The 26635-nt window shown below is 24.8% G+C and overlaps 1 protein-coding gene and 1 non-coding gene across 2 annotated transcripts in view; both read right to left on the minus strand.

Moving 5' to 3' along the window:
- Positions 1–26635, minus strand: part of LOC105364015 (sestrin-3-like) — a 220761-nt gene that overhangs the window by 104160 nt on the left and 89966 nt on the right. The gene's annotated exons all lie outside the window — the stretch shown is intronic.
- On the minus strand, positions 14746–14818 carry TRNAK-UUU (transfer RNA lysine (anticodon UUU)). The gene has a single exon. It is a non-coding gene; the product is annotated as a tRNA-Lys (tRNA).

Below are 26635 nucleotides of genomic sequence, written 5' to 3' on the forward strand. Positions count from 1 at the left end.
TTAAGATATTAATTTTAAGAAAATTCTTTCGTAAATGTGCAATGAGTAATTACATGAAAGGAATTTTAAGTTTAGGTATAACATCAATTAATAAATGTTATATGATTGCATAGGGAAAGCATTGAAATATAGATAATATTTTTTGCCTTTTATTTTGGAAAACAGTTGTAAAATGAAACATCCGAAGATTTTGAATATATTTATTTTATCGTTTTAATAGGTCTTAACTTTACAAGCCACTAAGATTTTTATGCTTCAGAGGAGAATAAAATATTCCGTCGAGTTATTCTTGAATTCACGCAGTGTCTACTAAGTATATTGTTACGTTTTTCATCGTCGATACTTTGTCTGGATACCGTATTTATTGCCATAAAACTTTTTTTCCAAGCATTGATATTCATGCATACAAACTAATCTGGGAGAAAGTTATAAATCGATAGTAATCATGCAATCGTAAATATTTAGGTTAATAGATTGTAGATGTGGTTCAAATTACAAAAAAAATCCACTTTCCAAGAAAGGATTATAAGTGTTTTTCATTTTCTCAGCTTCGTTCACATATTAATTTTACGACCATCAAAAATAAACACACGTCCTGTATTTTCACAGTTTCAATTATTCAAGAACGACGTTGATAAATGGAAATTATTATATATTTCTTTGTGCGTTCCGAAATAATACTCTGTTCACTTAAATAACGAACAATTCCCATTATTCAAGTTTTACCCACAGCATCGGGAATGCACGTGAGTAAAAAGAATTATAATTGAATACAGCAGCTCCGCCGGTATAAGAGCAAATCTGCAAGGAAAATGGGTCGGTTCTACATCTTAGTGCCATATTAGGTTCTCTTACATCAGACGTAAGGGAGTCAAAGTAACCGTAATAAACAGAACAAAAAGAATAAAAAAAAAATAAAAAAAAACAAATGATAACAAGAATGAGGCTGCAGGAAAAAGAGAACGTCGCCCATAACAAGAAAGGCGACGTAAAGCGTGTATCCAAGTCTTAAAGGATCTCGCGGATCAAAGAAAAAGAACAGAAAATATACATAGAAACAGAGGTAAGGCAGGCGCAGGCGCAGGCGCGCGTGGAGAAGATCCCGTATCTTGCGGTATCATTTCGCCTCACGTTTCTCGGGCACAGTTTTACGGGCCTGACCTCTGGCTTTGACCCCCTTCCATTGTTGTTTCTCTTTCTCTTTTCTGTCCTCTCAGTCAGCATCTATCCGCATCTGTTCTACGATCGATCGTTTGACGGCGGCAGAGGGGGGGGGGTTGTATAGAAGAGGAGAGAAGGGAACACGAGGACACGAGTCCAGGATATTTCACGGCCCAATCGGAGAGTTGCGATCCACCCTCTCACTTCTCATCATGGAATTTTCCAGGACAGATCTCGGCTCAACGATACTACGCTCGGGACGTGCTCGGGTAGACTTATAATGTCGCTGCGCTTTTATTATAACATTCGTGCAGTTTCATGAGATGCCTTCCTTTTCAAGTATAATGTCCCTCGCTCGATGCTAATGCATGTACTCTTGACGCATACATTTTGCACACGTTAATCAAGACCGGTGTCTTCGAGCAAATAGTCTCAATTCCACGTAGTATTAGAGACTAGCTATACTTTCAAGAGCCATACAAATATATAATGCAACGTGGAGAACGCGCAATGGCACGCGTATAATCTTTCAAAAGGATCGGTGTTCCACTTGCGCGGTCGAAAATCTAAAGAAAATGAAAATTACATGGCCTGCGAATGAGTTCAGAATAAAGGGTCTCTCATCCTGGGTGAAAGCCGTTGTAACCCTTCGTAATCTTAGATTTCCAATATGGAATCACGTACGTGTGCACAGCGGCCATTGTACTCGTGCGCAAAGTAAGCGCGGGCAATTTATTCAAATGGCCCCCTCGGCAAGTCGTTTTGAATTTTCGCGCGGCTGAGAGACGTTAAGAGGCAGCCACGAGAGTTAAAGGAGCTCGTCAAGGAGAAAGCCAAATGCAAAGTACGAACGGCTTTTTGTTTGCTTAAAAATTATTGGCTTCGTCGATAAAAATGCTAGCGGAAGTATAATAAAAGACGGTAGCTGTAGTTCTGTCAGGCTATTTGGCCAACAAGAAAAGATATAAAGTAAATGAACAACCGGTCAGTGCGAAAATAGTGCCTTAGTTAAAAATCGTGATCCTGCAAAGTGTTAGGATGTTGAGTCGTCCTATTAAAACGAAAAATGTAATGTTTTAAGATAGCCGGCCATCAGCTTTGTCTAAACAGTAAACTAGCAAATGCCTTGTTACAATTTCATCTTCGCTCGATCTACAACTCTTTATTTACGACTTTTTCCATTCGACTCCGTCGAGTTATACTTTCACCTTCTTAAAACTACGCTGTTTGTAGCCATCTTCTTAATTAGCCGATAACAAACTTCTCGTTTATTTTTCACGATCTTTTCGTGTTTTGCATTTTCAGTAGGTCTTTTTATTGCCTTGCCTGCCTTTTTAGAACCAAATATATTAACTACATCGTAAATGAATTAAATTTATTGAACCATATCCTACTAAATATAAGTTTGTTGGAATATATTAATATAAACTTTCTGAAGAATTGAGAGACTAGTGGAAAACTTCGTTTGATACTTTCTTTTTTATAATTATTGAACAAAATCGAAAGATAATGTTATACATTATATAATTAGTTGAAAATTTTCATTACTTTATTATTATATATTATAATAAATTCTTATTAAACGTTAAAATTTTGTTAATAAAAAAATCATTTTAATTTAATGTCTTTAATTGATAATTTTCAATTATCTTAATACAAGATAGAATATTTAATATAATAATAATTTCAAAATAAAATTTGAATTATTAATTAATTACTAAAAACATTGATAGTGTTTGAATAATTCATTAGAATACGTTTACCATGTAATACAGAAATGGCCGATGTTAAATTAATCATTAATGATCTAACATAATGAGATATTTAAATTATAATTGTTAAATGTATACTACGAATTTATCAGAAGAATCTCGTTAGAAAATTAAGGAGCAATGATAATTAAATAAGATTGTTTAGCCAATATTTAAAAACATTAAAAAATATAAGGTTAGTATCGATGAAAGTTAAATACATAATATTACTTTCATTAATTTTAAAACATCTGACTAAACAATATTTAGATGAAGTCTAACTTCAGAATTTCTATTCATATTACTTAACGCATTTAAGAAATTAAAGTTATTAAATATTATATACTATGCATAACAAACCATATCTCTCATGAAAGTAATAACACTTTTAACTTTTCGTAATATAGATATAATGTAATCATATGAAAAGTTTTAGAAACAATTTATTCTGTATTGCTATTTGAAAAGCTGGAACGATTATCATAAAAACGTCAGTTACTAGTCCTTAAAATTTTCGTTAGTTAAATCTGAAATTCAAAATTCTGTATTATTGGCAACTGTTGTTCCTAGGAGTCACGCACCGCTTCTGATCGCTACGGGTCGTAAAGTGCAATTCGGAGGAAGGAACAGGATGCAAGTAACCGGAAATTGTTTGATTATAGTACGGAAACAGCACGTAAATCGGTCAATCTATTGTATTTATTGGATGTATAGTAAATCTCTTTAAACTGTTGAAAAACGTATTAATAATTAATAATGACTTCATTGTTGATCCAATTTTGTTAAAAATAGTAATAAAAGGCAATTCTATAAAGCAAAAATCAATAAATCAACTTATATGTGTTTATACGTTTATGAAAATTCATTTGATTTAAAAAATAGTTAATTACGTTTGTTGAAGTAATTAAAAAAGTAAAATATCTCACAGTATACAACATCGACGAATGTTTTATTTATATTTTATATTTAGTATTTGAGAATTTGAATTTAATTTAAAATATTCTATTTGTATTTGTGTTTCTTTGATAATAATTTAATATTATATCTAAAACGTTATATTATTTATTTTTTAAGGTCAACATTTAATTTATTACAGTTTTATTTAAAAAAATCATTCCAGATTTATTCATTCTACAAAAGATTGTTTAGTAATTACATAAAATTTAATTATCTTCTTATATAAAAAATAATTAAGTTATTAAGTTAAAATTAGAATAATATATTAAAATATAGAAATTACTCCGTTATAATAAAAATAATTCAAGTCATAACGTTAAAAAGAAAAAAATTATTAATGAATTATTATTTGTTATTATTAACTTATATATATATATATATTAATATTGAATTAATATTAAACTTTACTACTATTTACTTCATTTACGAGTGATATTCATTCTAACAATAAATCCAAGCTATTGTCAGCAATAAATACGAAATACATAAAATACGAATGACTGAACGTTACTATACAATAATCTTAAGATAAATAATTGAAACAGTGCAAGTATGATGCATACTTCATTAATTTTTCATAAATAATAAACTTTATATAGTTATAAATATAATATTGTTGTTAATTCGATAAATGAGATAATAGTTATTAAACATTCAACGAAGCCATGCTCCAACAAGAGCATGTACAATTAGATTAATTTAAAAAATCAAAGTAGCTGTATTATTTTAAAGTGCTCGTTTTATAATCCGGAACTAATGATAATTTTTTCTAGTTTTTAAATGAAGGAATATTATTTATGCTAGTAATAGTTGTACGAATATACATTAAATGTAAAACACGTATCACCTATCTTATATATTTAAGTATTATTATTAGAGATCTACATTATGAATATAAATTTCATTGATTGAGCAAATGTATTTTATAATTGAAATATATATATTGATAACATTCAATATTATTTGATAATACTGAAATATAGACTAAGTACTTTTTCTAAAACATCATTAAGTGTATTTTATGAATTTTCAATAGTTTGGAAGTATAGCTTGTAATTAATGGAGTAACCATTAGAGTGAATATTTTAACAAGAGCAAAAATGTTTATATAATTAATATCATCTCATGCACTTACGTTAAACTCTAATAAGAATTATTCTTTTCAGCTTGTATAATAAATTTAACAATTAATCTCCCAATCAGAAATTACATTTTTAAGTTAAACTTAGTTGAAAAATAGCAGCTCAATCGTTTAACAATAAAAACAATTAGTATCAGTAGCAAATTAGCAATTATAGTCTCTTTATTACTGAACAAGGATTAAACGTTTTGTTTAGATCAATCTGGATAAATACGTTATAATCATTGTAAAGTGAAATAATTGGAACAATCAAGCCATATTAATAGTTCCAAATTTAAAGGATTTGACTATTGAGCTATAATATTAAAGAAGGTAAATCCATAAAAAATAGAATAAAGAAATTTTAAAGAAATTACAGATCGAGTATGGTTAAGTAAATAGTAATCCTATGCAGCATCTATCATATATTGGAATGAAACCTTTTGCTAATCATAAAAATTTGTTAGACAAATGTAATACGATAGGAGGAGTAATTTTTATGCACTTAACTACCGAACTACGAAATACCGTGAATCTTGATGTATTTTAAATGCAATAGCCACAGAAGAAATACTATATATTGAATACAAAAATAAACATTACTCAAAAAATACAATTAAATAAGTAAACAACAGGTTCAGACTAAAATTACACTGATGTAAAATTGGTTAAAATCTATAGTCAACCATCCCGTTGATTAACTACAATTCAATTGGAATTTAATTGGATACATGTCCTGTTTTGTAGACAGGAATTGCTGTCACTAGTATTACACGAAACAATAAACACGATATAATATATTAATAAATACGGATCCAATCACAAAATAAATTATTCTAGATATTTCTGAATTAACTGTTTAAAATTATATAGAATACAATTATAATATATTCCTGAAATTTTTTTTATATATTGCTATTATTTTCTTTTATATATATAATTATATTAGCTTTTTCATTATATAATTGGCTTAAAATGTTTGTAGATTATATTCCTACGTTTTCTAAATAATATGTAATTTTAAATTTTAACAGACATTGTTTGCTGAAACGAATAACAGATGTTTATCTTTAGTACTATAAATAGGAATTATGAATACATATAATTTTATACAAAACTAATAGATATGAGTTAATTCATTTAAAAAATAAGATTTTTAAAAATGTAATAAATAGTTAACTAAATATTTTTAACCATGTAAGTTTTCGAATAAGCGCTTAATACATGAAACATAGAAGAGACACTTATGTGGTATGCTTTTTTATAGTTTAAATATTATAACTCATTAACTATTATATTATAGTTCAAATATTATAGCTTATGAACAATCATAATCAAAACTAACTATGCAGTTGACAATAATAACAAGATTTCTTTTTACAAAAATATTAACGGAATAAGTAAAAGATATATCATATACATCCTTAAAAAATATATTTTTAATCGTCATACAAAAAAATTAAGAATTCATTAAACTTACTGCAATATTCAATTAAAAGATCGATCGAATTTTCGAATAAAAGAAAGTGTATAAATTATATATTAAAATAATATTACACTTTTTGTTAAATGGTTTCAAACGATTGCTAAATTTCTGAAAATCCTGAAAAAAATCATTCTTATACAATATTCAAATTTCATATCCAAATTATGTAATAAATAAATTATAATTTTCTTGTAATTGATAAAGATTTGCAAAAGAATTTACATACGTGCTCAATTTTTCATAAATATTTATTAATATCTTTTGCGCTTTTATATAATTTTACATATTTGTTTTAAAAGAAAAACTTCAAATAATATTTAAAAATTTTTCAAATTATATTCAATGAAAAATGTGTCTTATATTATATATTATAAATAATAAACGAACATGACCCACATAAAAATTTTATCCAGAATAAAATTGTATATAGATGAAAAATTGCTTTTATAGTATCATCTATAGGATCATTGCTTATCTGTCAGAATTTAGGTTATGTTTATTTTTATTTTTAGAATATAACTAGAATCGGAAGATCCGATAAATAGCGAATAAATAAAAAATAATTGATTTTTTCGTTTTTTTACAATATCTCACTTTATTTTTTAATTTGGCACCCTTTTCTACGCTCACAAATTTATTCAGCTAAATTTAGATTATCTTTTGCTAGCATTCGCGATATTTCATTTTACACTGACAAATTTATAACATCATTAGTGTGATATTTTATTAGTATTTAAACGTAAAAGGTCGAATTGAATCGATTTCGTGTACATAAAATATAATAAATTCATTCATAAGTTACAGATATTACACTTATTTCGTAGTTAATTTTAATGTAAATCTACAAGTAAAATATTTATTAGATATTTGTTACGTGTATACAAAAATTGATGATATTAAATATTAAAAATATTTCGAATATGAAATAAATAATTTTATTTTTGAATAACAAATATTTATATAGAACTTATATGAACAGCGTACTGATTTATATACAAAATTCTCTTAAAATATAATTTAAATATTTATTATTCTTAATAAAATGTTAATACATGGAAGGAAATTATTATACTTAAAATATATGATAATTCATGTTAGTATTTCTGAATAGTATGTAGTTAAAATATTACGTAAATCCAATAATTATTATATATTTTTTATTTGTTATTAATTTCTAATGTTTTAATTTGTTTAATAAAGCAATTTTTGTCAACACAATAAATTTTACTTGAACTTGGGATAAAAATATTTTCAATCTAAACTAGAAATTATTCGTAATTTTATTATTTATATTAACTGCGCTGATATTAAAAGAAAATGTCATTCAACGTTCTCTTAGTTTATCCAAAATAATATCCATTAAGTTTGAGTCTTTTCCTTTTTTATAAAATTGAAAATTCTATTTAAATTGGTGTTTTTTAATGAAATTAGATTCAATCAAGAAAGTAGATTGACTAGTTTAATTTTTCTATGAAATAATTATCGACAATGTAATTTAATTGATGATAAAAAAATATTATCCTATAAGTGTTCTATAATATAATGTTATTTTAAACGTATAATTTCTCCCAGAAAAAAGTCTTAATTTAAATAACGTACTATCTACTTATTAAAACTTACTGTAGCTTATTATAAATTCAAAGCAATCAAATAAATCAACGTAACTGTATAAATTCATTTCTCCAACTATTTAACTGAGAAAATCATGATATCATGGCAAATCAATCGGCCAGAATCAAACGGAAATTCGTGCGTCCCTACACCATCGCAGCATTTGCATTTTATTTTCAAGCAAGGCTCAGAAATAATCACGTCAAAAGAAAGTATACAATTAATAATTAGATGCTCTCGCACATGGTGTGATGCCGCTAGTCGAGTGAAGTGCGAGAATGGAAGAATAAAATAGAAAATATTAAGTATCGGTCGAATTTGCGAAGTAACGGACGCTCATGGAGATGCTACGTGCACATGTGCAATTCCTAGGCCAGTTCCCCCAATTAGATTTCATCAGTGGGGAGTGTCTCTTCTAGGAAGCACATAGGATGCATTTAAATGGCCACTCGCGTGCGCGCCGTAAACCGCAAATCGAGAACAACCGTATAGTCGGATCACGACGTCGATAAACTCGCGGAGGGACGTCTTTGCATACAGAAAACGAGCCTTTCAACAGGCCGCCAGTGCCTTTACGCTCTCCACCACATGCTTATTTTTCACTTTGCTTTTTTATACTGACTGTATAATTACGATGTCTGTCGCACGACAGCTTTTATTTTCGTAATTATTGTTTTCTAAGCACTCGGCCGGCCGCTGCGATCTACGAAACTTTTATAGAAAGCCACACGTGTAACCTTCCATCGTGCATTCTAGATTAAAAGCTATGAGAACCTATGCGCCCGGCATCATTGCTAAACATATGAAGTTTGACAATCTCGGATTTAAATTATTCGGTGAAGCAGAATCAAATACCTCCGTTTCCATTACCATACATTTAATTAACGAAATGACTCGAAGAAGACTTTGTTGTAATTCGTGCATTACTATCTTACTACTTTATCGTTAATATATCTGTTTGAATTCAAGGTTCGTGTGCAATCAAAGATGAAAGCAAGAATTTAACGATCGCACGAATAAATTTATTTATTTACTTACGCAATTGGCAATGACGTTTTGATATTGATAATCCCTCGCGGTAGTTGCATTAATTTAATTCGTAAAAATAAAATTTACATTTAAAACTTAATTGTTTTATTGAGAACTATTTAGTAGTAATAGTAACACTAATTTTCATAATTCATAGTGTAAGAAAACAATTTTAATTTCATTAGGAACGCATTTCTATAAGTTTTTTTAAAAGCAAAACCTTTATCACTTCCATAAAATATTTAAAGTAATTAATTTCTATTATTACGAATTTTATATTGGATGCAGATAATTTCAGCATTAAATTTTGCTATACTAACTATTTGGTATTGTTTACTCTTAGTATATGAAAATAAACTATTTAATATAATTTATATGACATATAATAATTAAAAAAAAAGAGTACAAAAGATAGAAAAATATCTATGCGTACTTGGTATTGTATGAATGTAGAAAATATTTTTTATATAATTCGTTTAATCAAATTCACTAGTAGTCAAATATTCATAATAACGATAAATATGCAATTTTATCTAAATATGATGTTGCACGAAATCAGACGTTTCACTATATGATATTTACATATTCGTCTTCACTTCAAACTTTCTCATCAATATTATAATTTTTGTAATAAATAAAATGTAATAAAATCCATTTGTAACAAAATTTTTTTTTGTATAAATATCGAATAATGCAATAAAAATATTATTTGTAATAATAATGACATATACATCATTTAGTTAAATAATTAATAACAATGTCAACTAGATACATAGTAAAACTTCTTAATTATTAGAAGGTTGTATTTTGATTTCGGTATCTATATGTACGTGAAAACTGGTAATAGAGTGTATTTACTCCGTGCTCAACACAACTTCTTATAAGTATATGAATAATAATGATGCATACATATTTTATACGTGTAAAGTAGTTGCCGGTGGTTTTTACTTGTCATATTCATAAATGCCTAGTAACACATAGAGTAAACCACACAATTGCGAGCCTAGTGCACCTGCATAACGCATTGAATGAAGCATTACGATACTTAAAAAAATACCTTACCGCACCTGGCACATCTGATCTTAGATCTATCAGATATATCTAGACAACGTATGAAAACTTTATTTATACTCATAAAATTATAAAATTAAAGCAATTATATATTCATTAGGCAAATATAATTAAAAATATAAAAAAAAAATTAAATTACAAAATTATAAGCCATACTTGTAGAAAATTATAAAGCTTAGTTATAATATTGTGGAGAAAACATATAAGAAGATAATATAGCATATTGTGCTCACTTTCACGGGTTGAATATAATTTTGTTTTCAATGGGTTGAACATATAATTTTGTTTGTATATCCATACGGAGTCGGTTACTTATTAATAAAAATAGGTACGTTGTAAGTATTTCATTTTTAATAAGTAAATATTATTAAAATAAGAAACATGTCATCTTATCAGAAAGCCTTATGAAAGTTTCGTAAATAAATTTATAAATCAATGAAAGTGGTAAATCAAAAAATTTACAAAATTCTTCGATTATAACTTATTATATTTTTATTAAATTTTTATCAAAACTCAGAAACTAATCTAATTTTATGTTTATGTTCATCATAATTGTATATTAATTTTTTAAGAAACTATGGTCAATATTTCTATGAAGATGAATTTTCTATAATAATCTATCTATTTAAGTAGTTTAATTAACTACACTTAATATATATGCACAAATTATTTACATATGATATTATTATTTATGATAGTACTTATCAGATTTCCAATAATTTAAGAAAATATCATATGTGTATTGACCGAATATTTATTAATGCACTTTAATTATTAAATGCATGCTTGAGGAATTTATAAAAAAAATTTGCATTAGTACTGCACGATTAATTCCAGTAAAATCTTTTTTACATTATATCATCAGGAAGTAAATTTCCAGCCATTTTGTGCATAAACAGTTAACTAGATAAATCAAGGATATTCTTGTAGAATTATAATTCAGATAATATGAATTTATGTACAAAATCGTATAAACCATACTTTAATGTTTATAATACTTTTTCTTCAGTTCCCACGAACTTTACGTTTGACGACTGAAAATCTAAATTGCAATTCACTAGTCGCTAGTGTTATGCCTCTTTCTAATGAAAGGACAAAGTGAGGATTCTAAGTGCAAACCAACAGCTATTAAAAGTTCCTTGCCTCTCTACTAAGAAGAAATGATAACCTAGTTACTATTGACTCGTTTACCTTACATTTAAATGTCAAGCACCTGCACAAAAAGAAATTTTAACGTGCGATTGTTATATTATATTGTTAATATAATATTGATACACAGTATTTTTATGAAAAAGAATTTGTAATTATAAAAAATAAACTTTTTATTTTTAACGTTGTCGACATCACGTTAAAAAAATTTAAAAACATGTTTCCATTCCAGTTGTTTTAAAACTATATGATCTTTATCAATATAGAAATAAGACCTAAAAATTAAAAAAAATGAATATTAAATTTTCACCTTTTTCTTTTTAATAAACAGCGTAAATGTAAGATGAAATTTATAGGAATATAAAACTATATAGAAAATTCATAATAAATGTAAATGCAACAATTAAATGCATTCTAAGTATATCAATAAATATTGAATATTAGATTAAGAGATTTAATGGATACATTATAATAAAATTATATATTTGTCGATGATTAAAATAAATAGACATAATTTCTTAACTTTTATTCAAGTATATATTATCTTCAGCAAATATTTCGTCAATTTAGCTATAATATAATTCTTTAGTGATAACTGATTAAATATTAGTACATTTATCAATGTTTTTATATTGTTCAGAGAATTAATCTAATAGTAAAAATTGTTAGCAATAAATTAATATTCAAGTTTTTCAAACTTCCTATTCAAATGAACAATCTATGATGGTGTCATTGTATATTTAATTATTTAATTAAAAAATATTTTACACAAATTTCATATTAAAAATAGAAATTTGTCTAATATATTAGTATAAATGTTATAAAAAATAAAGACAAATATTACGCATACCTGAGTCTGACATTGCCTCATGTAATTTTATCATTTTTCAATCGATCGTAACAATATACAATTTGCAATGTCTTTCAATTGTCAGAATTATTTAAGTCTTTTATATCAAATTTTTATTTCAGAGAATTATAACGAAATTTCTAAAATAATTTTCAAAACAATTTGCAAAATTTGAACAGTTCGTCATCTAAAATATATATAAATTTATTAAATATATAATTAGAGAGAATTTATCAATAAATATGAAATTCTTGGCTTATAAGTTTTTTGTTAATAGTTACAAAAGCTAATTAGGGATTGAATTACATAGTTTTTATTTATTGACGATAGAGGGCAAAAATATTTTTTACTTAATAGTAAAAGTGAAGATAAATAAAACTCTTATAAAATTAATGATATTATTAATAGTAAAAGTTTTTACAAATTTATAAAGCTGTAAAAGAAAACATTTATCTACGAAATAAAAATATAGAAAGGAAATTTACTAATTGTATTTAACTCAGTACTAGAGATATCGATAAATAAATTAAAGAAGATTTCGCATAAATAAATTGAAAAGACTTTAATTAAAATTACGATATACTCATATAGTTTAAAGTATGATATTGATTTAGAGTATAATATTGAATCGGATTTTATAACATTTTAGTTAAAAAAAAACACACACACACATATAATTGTAAAATGAGATCGTAACATGATAAAGTCGAGTCAATAACGAGTAATGAAATAAAGTGATAACAATAAGCAAAATAAAATGAAAAATCAAGTGAGTTTTAGGTGATATGAATTGAAATACAAATAGCAACTGAAGAAACATCTCGTCGTTAGACCGATCATTATCACGATCTTCAACCAAGAAAGCGATTATTACGAAGGTACCAAAGGTAACGGAAATATGTAAAAGCAAAGATAACTCAGAGTTTGTACACATCTTTTTACGAATACGCTTCGAAAGTTACATGCAAGGCATTCGCTTGGAAAAAATCTCGACGCATGTGGTAATTAAAAGTAACAGGATTCATTAAGTGGACAAAGCGTTACGTTTACCTTTTTAGCGAATGAAAAACTAGTCTAGATGGAGACTAAGGTAACAAAAATTAATTCTTGCACTTGATAATTAATCCTTACAAGTATAGTAATTACTTATTTCCTCTGATTTAAATGAGCGTAACTCCTATTCGATGTAATGAAGAACAAACATATTTCTTAGGCCTTTTGTTTGTTTCTTATCTGATCGGATATTAAATCTTTAAATATATTTTAATAATTCAGCATGTAAGCGATTTAATAGTTTATTCCATTTTTATGTGTTTCTTAGCTTGTTAAAACATATAAATCTAAGTTCGTACTGTAAAATAAAATTTGCTAGAATAGTAATATATTAATAATTAATTAAATTTACGAAAATTATAAAATATTATTTTTATAATATTTATGCTTACGCGTATGAACAAGATAATCTAAATGGTCAGCCGAAAATCCTTATAAATATATATTTTGATGAAAATATCGAAAATAAGCCTATAAATTATGGAATTAATTTTGTAATTAATGATGATTTGTATAGATATAAATAAATGTAAGTGATCCAACAAAAAGATAGGAAATAATTTTAAATATTTTCAAATCAAGATAAAAGTTTTGTTATTTTGGAGACTAATATTTGCTCAATAAAGATTTAAGGAAGGCAAGTATTTAAAATTTTATACATATTCTAATATAAAATTTATTTTATTTTTAATTTTAAAATAAATTATACATTTTTTTGTACTATGAAATTATTTAGTCAAATTATATTTAGTTTATTAGAATTAGTTAATTTGAAAATTTGTTAAAATTTTTTAAACGTCGGGATTGTTTAACATCTACATCATACTTCTTTAAATAATGTATGTTTAAATTTTAGATAAAAATTTGAACAATTGTCTCTGTTTGCTAAAGAAAAAAAAAAAAAAAATTCGTCACCAACAAAAATTTTAGATTCTTTCAAATATTTAACAACTATAAGATGCTGATATACAAAATAACCGTCTATCGATACCTTTAATAATCCTTCCTTATCTTAATTAAGCGCAGCTAACATTCGTTTACTTAATTTTCTCTTAATTGAAACAAATATAATTCTAATAATTACCAATTCTATTAATTCTATAATATAATAATAATATAATATAATAATATAATTCTAATAATTACCAATTCTATTAATTCATCGATTTAATTTGAGTACTGCGTAAAAAATCAATATTATTCACAAAAGGTGTTATTCGTTCTGTCTTTTAGTAAAATCTTTTAAAATGTACAAAATATTATTTGAAAAATATAAATACATACACTAATGTTACTGGTTTTCTTATTTTTCTTAAATCCGACCAGCTTATATCTAAAAATCAATGATTTCCTACAATAGGTAGAAAAAATAAATAAATTAATGTTTTACTCGTCGATAATATTTTAATAGCCAAACATTTGAAAAAATCAATAATTTCCTATTAAATGAAAAATTTTTGATAATACATTGAGTAATGTTACTTTAGAAATCAAAAATCAAAAAAATCGCCCGAACAGGGACTCGAACCCTGGACCCTCAGATTAAAAGTCTGATGCTCTACCGACTGAGCTATCCGGGCGACATGACCAGGTCAAGGTGGAACATCTGCGCTATTTCAAGTCTTAGCTATTTTATAAAAATATTAAATATATTAAATCACTCGTATTGTCACAAAGGAATAAAATAATGAAATAAGTATTCTTATCATAAATTTTTAATAGATAAAAAATTCATAATCAATGTTTTTTTTTTATACAAATTCCCCATGCTAATAACTGTTTGTTGAAAATATTAACTGACATACAAAAATACTACGTAACAATTTGCAAACTATAATATTTCTTAGTGTACCGAATACTAATTTAATATCTCATCAAGAGAATCTATTTTATAGATTTTTAAATGTAACTATTTAGACACCTATATAGATACGCGCGATCACGCACACAAAGACGTATGTATGCGTAATGCCTACAGTCAATAATAGATTTTCTTGCGGTAAGATGAAGAATTGTGAAATAATTAAAATATGTCTTTGAAACAGAATTTCTAACGTTCTATTTGCTAAGAAATCTGACTATGATCTTTTTATTTTATAAGATATGAAAATAAAAGCCTAATATTAGATTGAAGAATTTTAAAGATAGCTACAATTGCGTCTTAATATTACGTAATACTTTTATTGTACTGATCTTTTGAAGCGGCATGTATGTAAGATAAGACGATATATAAAATCTATAATAGATGTACTTAACAAACTATAAGATATATTTTTCTTTTCCTATTCTTTATTTATAAAGTATCAATACAACGTTATTTTTCCTTCAGATTAAAGTGGTAAGTCAAATGATGTAATTATGCTAATGTATTAGTTCTTAATTCTATTTTTTACCATTCGTCATAGTTTTGAAAAACATACTGATCTTACATAAATTCATAAAATAATTTATCGTAAAACTTTAGTAAGTAATTGAAATTAATAGAAATAAAAATGATGTAGTCGATACTAAATCTTTATTGATTATAGATTATAGTAAGACAAACATTGGTATAAGTTTCGAATATATATTTGTAAAATTTGAATAATTCATGTCCACAAAATTAAAGTAATAAAGATATATTAATTAATACTATGTTGCATTACTGAGTAAGAAAAAACAATATAAATTATAAAAATTATTTTATTTTCAAAACATTCCTCAAACATAAAAAATTGATTATTTTTTCACATAAACTTATGACATATGGAAATTAAAAGTTATTCTGTACAGTTAATTTGAAATTGTATAGTTCATTAATGTGATGAGAATCCATTACCACAGTCATTTTTGCTTATTAACTAATTATTGATCGATTTAAAAATTATTTAATATAAATAATTATGAAGACATAAATAAAACTTAATATACGTATAAATTCTAACAATAATATTCGATATAATAACTTCATTTATATAATAACTCAATTTATAATCTCCTAATTATGATGAAAAAATTCAGATTATGTGAAAAGTTATTAAAATTAATATATTCTAATAAATAGTTTTTTCATCATAGAAAGTATATACACATATCATCAAAATATTTTATTATGTATGAAATAATACATTAGTCTTCCTTTCAGACTGCATAATTCAATATAATTGTCAATATACCCTATACTTATTTTTATTTTAATACAATCAATTTTGTTATATTTATTTTCAATTTCAATTTCCTTTATATCATAGCGTAGTCTGCTTTTATAAAAGCGGGATAGGTAAATGTAATAAAATATATTTTAGTTAGATTTTAGAATACATTTTAAAATTGTAAAGAATAAAAGCATATCTATTCATTTTTCTACAGTTGGAGTATATAATCTATACCTACGTAAAATTTAATGTTAACATAATATTAATATCATTATATATTTTGATAGAAAGATTTTAAAAAATCTAAATAATATTACCGTGAAAAACAATAATGTGTATTATACACGTTTTTATAATATATACTAATATTACTAATAATATTAATAAATGTTTTAATATTTTCAATAATGAATTATTTCATTTTAAGTTAATAACATAACATTGATCGCTATGAAGCATGAAAAATTGACACATTTCTAAAAATCTTTCCATAATTTTTACAAATACTGAAATGTGCATATAATTTACAAGAATAGCCTAATTATAGAAAATTTCAGTAGAATCATATACAATAAAGAAAAACATTAATATATGTGAATAAGTTTTTTTAATCTACTATTATTATTTATCACCACAATTTACAAAATGCAAATATTAGAATAAAAATGGATGATTATAATAGAATAAAAATGGATGTTGGCTGAAAATACTGTCTTGGTGATAATAGAAACATGCAATTTGATAAAGTTATCTTACTTAAATGTTTTCAGCCAAAAATTCAATCTTATACATATTCATATATAAAATATGAAGTAATAATATAATTATGATCATTTGTGAAAACAGATCACTTGTGACTAAAAGTAAAATGATTTTATGTTTACATTGATAATAAATGCATTAAAATTATTTCATATTGATATATACATTGAAATATCAGAAAATTATTAAAAATTTCCAATAAAACTTTGTATTTAAAAATGCCTTGAAATATATATATATATATATATATATATATATATATAAAATTATAGGTTTATTAAATAGTTCTTATAGTACATAAAAAAAAATAATATTGAAGGCATCAATTAAAAACGGAATTAAAATGGACATTATGATTAAACCGGCGGTTATGATTAATGGCAATGTATAACGCAATTTCCGTTTTTTTTTTTTTTTTTTTTTTTTTATGTAATAATAATTAAATTATGAAGAAATTATCTTGTTATATGATGATTTAATTAAGAAACTGTTAAAGATAAAAAAACAAACGTAATCTTTCGTAAATGTAAATTACAATGAGGAGAATTTTAATATTGATTAAGTCTTCATAACCATGTTTATCCAGCTTATTAAATTGTACATTCTAAATTGCTTAGACTCAAAATTCATAACACATTATATGGATTCATATTTACTGCGGTACTAGTCACTTGGTTTTTACACTTTTAAAACACCTTATTTAAACAAACTAAAAATAAAATTAATTTTAATAAAACTTATTAAAAAAAAAAACCTTTAGAGCTTAAGTATTTTTATAAAAACTTATACTATAATTTAACAACCAAAAATTTTATATATTTTATATCTGTTTATATTATGTACATATTCACTGCAGTATAAATAAAATATTTTACATAACTTAAAGTTCAAATGCAATATTTTTAATCATAGCTTGACATCGTTTTTAAGCATTTATTTCGTTCATTAATTTTCATGAAATTGTAATGATCAACAATTATTTATCATCAAAATTGATAAATTGAAATACAAATTGTAAAAAATTTAGATTTTTTATCAGTAAAATTTTAAAGTATATAAATTTAGTTGTTAATATATTAAAAATTAAGCAAATCATTTGGTGAAGGTATTTGGTATATACTACACTGTTCGTTCCGTGGTATTTTCATATAAAATCTCGTATTTCCTATTGTTAATGGCATTGTGAAAATCGATCGAATTATATGCTTTAAAAGTAATCTGCTAATAACATAAAATTACGTTAATTATCAACATTTCAAGGGATACTTACAATTAATTACTTTATGAAATAGTACGAATTCTCTCGGTGTAAAATCAATTAAATTACAATTCAAGTAAAAAATATATAATTATTTTTATAATTGATAATACATAAAAGTGACGTAAGCAGTGGTTAATGTTAATATTATAACAATTATTAGAAATTTTTTTGCAGGATTAAGAAAAAAAAATCGAATATTTTATGTTTTATGAATTATAACACAATGCTTTTGGCTCGTGATTAAATTCATTTATCCAATTTCCTAGGATAAGTACATATTCTCTATTATTGTAAAAAAATTAATGATTAATCAGATATTGAATAATATAACGTTGTAAACGTACAATTTTTAGGTATTAAACTTTATCATTTTTAATATACGTATAAATTTATATATTGTATAAAAATGTCAAGAAATCCTTACTGAGCTCTTAATTTTTAAGAAAAAATAAATTATCATATGCTAAAGGGTATTTAAGTTTTTTTTTATATAGAATTGAAAATTTAATTTTAAATTTAATTCTTACAACTGATGATGATTCTATCTATTTGCAAATTAATAAACAATCGACATACCATATAATCATAAGTGCATAAAGCAAATTTTAATAATGAAACATATACTCCTTCGATATATTATAAATCTTTCAATAATTAAAATTTCATATCTAAAACAATCAAAATATTAGTATAATTAATTGATTACAATTTTATAATTAATGTAAAATTGAATATGAAATCCTAGTTCGACCGTACATATCTATGCTATTGTTCATTTTTAATCATTCTGAATTACAATACAATAGTAACATCTTTTTAATATTTAACAACTAAGATTACAAATAAACAATGAATATTATAAAATTAGCAAGTATATTATTTAAAATTTTTACATAAAATTTTAATGATGACAATAAATTAAAATATTATTTCCACATGTCTGCTTGCATACACAGTTTTTATTCGTTGTAAGTTTCATCCATTACAGTTTCCTTTCCTATAATTAAAGTTTCTAAAGAAATTTTATATTCCTATTTCCAGTTTACCTACTCTCTGTCCCCCCCCCCCCCGCCCCTACGTCGCTATATTTCTCTTTCGTTTGTGATTTCTTCCATGCTACATTCGTTGCTAAATTATCTACTTGCATAATGATAATTATTTCAAAATATGTAAAAAATTTAATTGCGATTAAAATATATTGTAAAAAATAAAACGGAAGTAAATACAAGGAATTATCAGGGGTTTATCAATAGCAGTGGCATAGAGCCCCGAACATCTGGCGATAGCAGTTAGCCCGGCGATGGAACGAGAGCCCCATCGAGTTTGGCAGAACAAGAATAAACACTTCTGAAATAGAAACCTTTGACCTGGATACATTTACAACGTTGACCAAAGAAATTAAAGCTTTTCACATACTTATTTATGTAAAAAAATATAAAGTCTAATGATACACTGTATCGCTTCTGTTATTTCATTATTTTTTTAAACGATTTCACACATCAAAGAGTGTCTATAACAAAAAATCCAGTAACATTCAATAATATGTAAAAGCATTAGTTTCTAATATTTTAAGACCGATTAAGACGAGAGTATAGTAGAAAACAATGAGGAGGTGTTTATGTTTACACAGTGTTTTTGTCTATTAAACTGTGAAAAAAATCTTATTACATTAAGTTAGACAAGAAAGATTGTTTGCGATTACTGTGATTATACTCGGATTATACCTGGCATATTCAATGCATTTGTTAAGAGGAGCGAACTTTTGTTATAAATAATTAGATGCCGCTTAAAAATTAATTCCCTGATAAATGGACATTGTTACCATGAAAATAGAATTGCATAGTGGACTGTGGAATAAAGAATATTAGAAAAATGATCATACAGAATAAGAAAGGTAATGTTGCCTTATATAAACAATTTTTTTAATTAAAATAATATTATAAATACTATTAAGTAACTACCAATTTTCTCGAAATTAAAGTTTTTTTTTCTTTTTAAATATAAGCCCTTGTTTTGCACATCGGTTATTCACTTATAAATTAATTTAAAAATAAAACTGACGTATTTAGTAGAATTTCAACTTTTTCAATGTTTAATTCTGGGATTTTAAATCTTGTAAAAATCCCGACAAATACTGACGTGATATTTAATTACTTTTTTATCACACCCACCAAAATTGTTATTTTGAAAACTTATACTCAACAACAAATAATCTTTAGATATGTACCCACGTCACCAGTTGTTTTTCTTCTTATCGATATTCGAGTGCATTCCATGATTCTTGTTAAGGACAAGCAACGCAATTATGATAATGTATTCATTTCAAACTAATTCATTATTTATTTACTAGTATTGCATCCAGTGTCGTTGTGAATCTTAGTCAAATAATGTTGTCATAACACGATTGGTAATAATTAAGAAATTAAAAAAATTAATTTGTGCGATGAAAAAACTCGTCAAATAGCATTATTCACGCTACACCGCCATGCATATTTTTAAATTAACACTTAATCGCAAAGTGAAAAGTAACGCAATGTAAGTAAAATGTTTTTTATATTGATCAATTTTAAATATTTTCATGAAAAACAAAAAAATTATTCAATAATACTCGGATATATCCAATGTCATTTGTGATAATTTTTTGCTATCTTTCCGGACTCCAATATAATCTGCGTTCACTTTGCCAGATCGTACGATGAGTAATACAATATGTCAGTTTTCTCTGTATCGTCTAAACCATTCGTTGCTATATTATACATAACATAACAAGGCCACTAGAAAAAAAAGCTGATACAAAAGACTTTGTGGAAGGATGGTCTCGATAATGACATCAACGTTGCCCATAGTCATAAATTCATATCGATACTCATTGGATCAACAAATTACAAATCGCTGTGCTTATTTAAAAATTTCTTTTCGAAAAGAAATAACATTCGAATAAGTACTGAGTCTAAATCAACTTTTAATAAAACCAATGTTCATATTTATAGAAAGTATAGAAAAACGATACATATTCGTAATGTGCCATAAATTGGTAAAATAAGCTGGGAATTCCGATCATAACAATCACGTTATTTCTTATATATTTGTACAATATGCATATCCGTCTATTTTGAAGCAATATTAAATGCAAAATGTATTCTCGATAATTAATTGATTGCAACGCTATTAGATTAATAGGACGGCTGCAAAAAAGTCTACCAGCAGTTTATTAATTCGTATTGTAAAAAGTATTATGTACTCTATAAGTCGACGGTCGATAAAATAAGAAAAATATATAAATAAAACAGTATTTCGTTTCAATGCGTAAGTATACGTTATTTCATGAACTATAAAATAAGAAGTAGTATGATTATACAGATGTTGTCGTAGTAGACTTGTATGATTAACCGAGAAAATCCAATGATCGTACCGTACGTCGACCCATGCGTTTAAAAGTGTACGTGGAAGCCGAGTGAGAAGAACACCTATAAGAATTCGCGAAGCTAGAAAGCATCTGTTGGAGCTTGGCCAATAGGTCCAATCACCAATATATTCGAGCTGATTTAGTCTAGTAGCCCAACACGAATAAAAACCCATTTTTAAACCTTTAACATTGCTAATATCTGAATTTTGCAATCTTTTTATGCCTTATACTAAAATATACATAAATCCAATGAAGCATTTTAGAAAATCCGTTATTATTTAAATTGAATTCCCGAATAAAAATAGAAGCTTCGTTGCAATGTATATTAAATATTTAAAATTGTATTACGATGCTATAGATTTGTGTCATTTCAAAATTCTGTAAATCAAGAAAAATCATAAAAGACCGCTGCTTGACACCTTTCATATCAAACATTTGAATTATTTAAAACATTGAGTAATATAATTACTCTAACATTTTAAATAATGAACATTTTTTACTATATCTCTGAAATCTTCGTACCTTGAAAACGGAATACATCCAGCTAAAATAAACTCTACCATACACATATGACATAATGTATTCAGTTTAATCATATTACTCACAATTAAATGCGACTAATTGAATCAATACAAATCTCGTTCCTTCCTACTTATTAAAACAAAGAAACGCCGCCCATTGAAATGTCTGCACACGTGTACGTAACTGCATGAAACTGGAGATGAAAAAATATATAAGAAACAGGAACAGAAAAATGACGATTCAACAAGGATAACTGATGCCACTCTGAAATCTATTCGTACCCTATTCTTACATTCACCTGTGCGGATGCGGTTTTTGATGCTCACGTATCTTATTCTTCAATTTGCGGTGCAAGGTTAAAAAAAGATATCACTCGGAAAATCCAGTTAATAAAAAAAACGTTTAAATTCATCAGAGCATCAAGCTTATATTATATTTCTGAATATAATAGAATTAAATCCACAGAAAAATATTTACTTTCAAATTAAAAAAATAATAATTACTAATTCTTACTGTCAATTAAGTCGTTTATTATTTAAATTATTAATATTATTTTAATGATCGATATTAATTACTAATTTTTTTTTAATCATTATAGCTTTTATCGAGCTACATATAACAAATACTAAACCTTTAATTAGTTAAATATTTTTATAATTTAAATATTATCGTTATCACAAACAAAAACACCACGGTACACGTGATTTTACTATTAGTGTCATGAACAAATGTGCAAATGCTTATCTATCTACATGACCTTATTGGTTCCTCAATCAGACAAATAATAAACAAACTAATAAAAATAAAACATCAAATTCCAAAATTATACATGAATTATTCATTTTCAAAGACAAAGTTTTAATAAATTCTAAAACTGTAATATACATACAAAATTTACACAACTAAAATTCAATTTTATTAGAAAGCTCATACAAAGAATAAAAAATGTTATAATAATGACTATTTGACAAATTAAAATCAATATTAAAAATAAATTCAGATGATTTCTGCCTAAAGAATTTTAACAACGCCTTTTCATATTAAAATTAAAAACATTAACTAAAAAGAATTAAAAAGGAGATCCAATCTCTCAAGGAATGTCTGTACAAAATAGTTTCAATTATTAAAGCAGAGTTAAATTTTTATATACTAAATATATAAAAAATGTATATATTAAAAAATAGTAAAAAATTAGAGCAACTATGTTCATAATATAGAAAACAGTTGTACAGCGTTGTTATCTAAATTACATTACTAAATCATTTTAACATAAATTGTAATTATTAGTTCGATAATATTCCGACATATAAGGAAATATTTTTCTTTTGTTATTAAACAATTGTTAACAAAGATAGCAAAATAAGAACCACCATAATGCAAATTATAGCTGGAAGCAATGAACTAACGATGCATACCACCCTTCTGAACATTATATCCACAAGTACGAATAATTTTATTTGCGATACAAAATAGTATACGCAAAAAATGATTAAAGTTTAATTTTAAAAGTATATTTTTATAGAAAAACTTGATTCAAATTTCCGAATATCTTAATGATACAAACAACTTTAAGAATGCAATCATATCTTTTTATAATGTAAGTATTTAAAAAAAATTTCTAAATTATATCTACATTATATCTGAGAGATAACTGCTTATTAAAATTTATTTAGATTAAACGATACTTTTTTGTCACCTGTTTAATGATACCAATTACAATTTAACAAAAACAATTAAAATACTGATTACTATACCACAATTAATTCTATTCCAATCTGTTAATAAACATATTTACATGAGTTTATAATTCTAGGTGAAAAAGTTGCCATATTTAATCAAATGCATTTGATATTTCTTACTATTTTCCAGTGTTATCGTTTTTTCGATCGCTGTCGCTTACAAGCTGGTGTCAAATGCATACAGATAAAAGTTTATTTTTATATCAACTTTCAACAAAAGATATTCAACAGTGATACAGTCAAAGTATGTTGTCAAAGTGTGTATGGAAACATCTTGCGATATTGTTAATTAAATTGAAGCAACAGATTGTAATACCAGTAGTCGAATAATTCAATCTAGTCAATTTATGATAGAGATAAGTATAAGATATTTTATTTCACAACACGACTCCTTTGAAAATTATTCAAAGATTTTTCATTATTAGTAATAAATTTGTATTATAACATTTTTTTTAATATTCATAAAATATTTAGATATTTACTAAATTTAAACTAACATTAAAAATTAAAATTAAGTAGAAATAATTCAATAAATATACTTTGTAGAATTTAATTATAAAGTCTAATAATTAAAAAAATTTTATAGATAGTCTCTACAATACTAAACATAATGGAAATTATAAAAAAAAACATAAGTTATAAAATTATAAAAAAATAGATTATCATTCTATAATAGTAAAATAAAAATTGATATTCATTAGGTAAATTTGTAAAATTAACATAATTACAACAATAATAAATGAATGATTATTAAGTAATAATTACTGACAATGAAATTTATTGCAGAATTTATTATAATGAAGTAAATTCATCAATACTCATATTCATAAATTAATTTACGAAAATTTTGATTTTATAGAATAATTGAAAGTCAATAAGTAAAAGTTGACAAACAAAATTGAATATTACGTGTTTTCATATAAATGAGTTCACGTTTAAAACATTAACATAGCAAACTACTGTAAATTACCAATGAAGTATACAAGTTAAGAGCCGAGTCTTTATTATTAGCTAAATAATCAACGTGCTCGAAAAGGATTATTGTTATTTGCTTTTTAAAAGATACATAGAAGCATTATTGGATCACGATTGAAGAATTAATAAAGATAATTCAAATTTTTATTCACGTCAAGGACTTTCTACTATTATAAATACAAATACTTTAAATAATACCATGAGGCATGAAATAAAAAATACACTTTCAAATTTCATTGTTGTAATACTAAATATTACTAAAATGTAAACTATTCAATGGAAATGTTTTTATCCATCTTTTTATTTATTCATATATATTTAGTTTTACGATGTAGATATATTTACAATAAGATAATGTTCTTAAGTTTTTAAAGTAAATAAAGTTTAAAAGTCAACATTCAACATTTCCACGAAAATGTAAAATCTATTTCATGTAATGAAAAATTTGTTAAATATTTTATAAATCTCTAATATAAAAAGTAACTTGAATGGCATGATTAAAGAAATTTTAAATTTAAAAATAGATATATAGTAACTAAAATTTTTCCGTATTTCCTTTTTGTAATTATAATAATCTACTTTATTAAACAGTACAAAATATTTATTTTTAAATTATTGCAACAATTGGCATAAAATTATAATGACAAAACTATTCTCCCATATTTTTATATAATTTTTTATTAAAAACTATTGCATAAAAGCTGTTTTTACATAGAATTAGAAAATATATATGTGTATGTGTGTATGTGTGTGTGTGTGTATATATATATATATATATATATATATACAGGCTCATATTAAAATTAAAGTTACTCCATAAGAATGTTTAAAATTTTAGTTATAAATCTTGAATCATCAATATTTTCTACTTTGATTTAATATCTTACATTTATCAAACTAGAATCATATATTAAAATGAAACGTAATGGAAAAATTAAATGCTACGATATTTACTAATAAGAGATATTTTAAATATAATAAAATTATTAAATCTGAAATAAACGGTTTTGATTTTATTTACTATATGCTTTAATTTAGTGATATTGATAATAATTAAATATGCTACGTTTTCAAACATTATTGAAAGATCCTAAACTAGTTTTATGAAAATCTTTATTGAATAATGATAAATAAAATTTAAATAAATCCAGTACTAGCAATTATATATCTTCATACTACTCTGAATACTAGGGTTTTATGGTTCATATTTGAATCTTTGAAAAATGCCATCTTAAATTCATTTGTCTACATATTTAAAAAAAATGTTATCAAGATGGTATTTATAAATTATATGTACTATGTACAGCTGTATAAACCTTTCTCGTCACAAGTAGAATAAATATAAAAATAAAATATTAATAAACAATAAAAATTTTGAACATTTTTTTCGATCTATATTATAAATGGCAATTTTTTTAATAAAAAGTAAATATGAACCTAAGAAAACGTTATTATTCTAATATTTTCGAATAAAATTATTTAAGATTTTTTAACATTCATCCATTATAGAATATTACTGTATTATAGAGTTAGAAATATATACAATGAAGTGAAAACAATGTTATCTAATAATTAGAAATGATGGTAGCATGTACAGT

The sequence above is a fragment of the Ceratosolen solmsi genome, unplaced genomic scaffold (genome assembly GCF_000503995.2).
Source record: "Ceratosolen solmsi marchali unplaced genomic scaffold, CerSol_1.0 scaffold23, whole genome shotgun sequence".
NCBI classification, from domain to species: domain Eukaryota; kingdom Metazoa; phylum Arthropoda; class Insecta; order Hymenoptera; family Agaonidae; genus Ceratosolen; species Ceratosolen solmsi.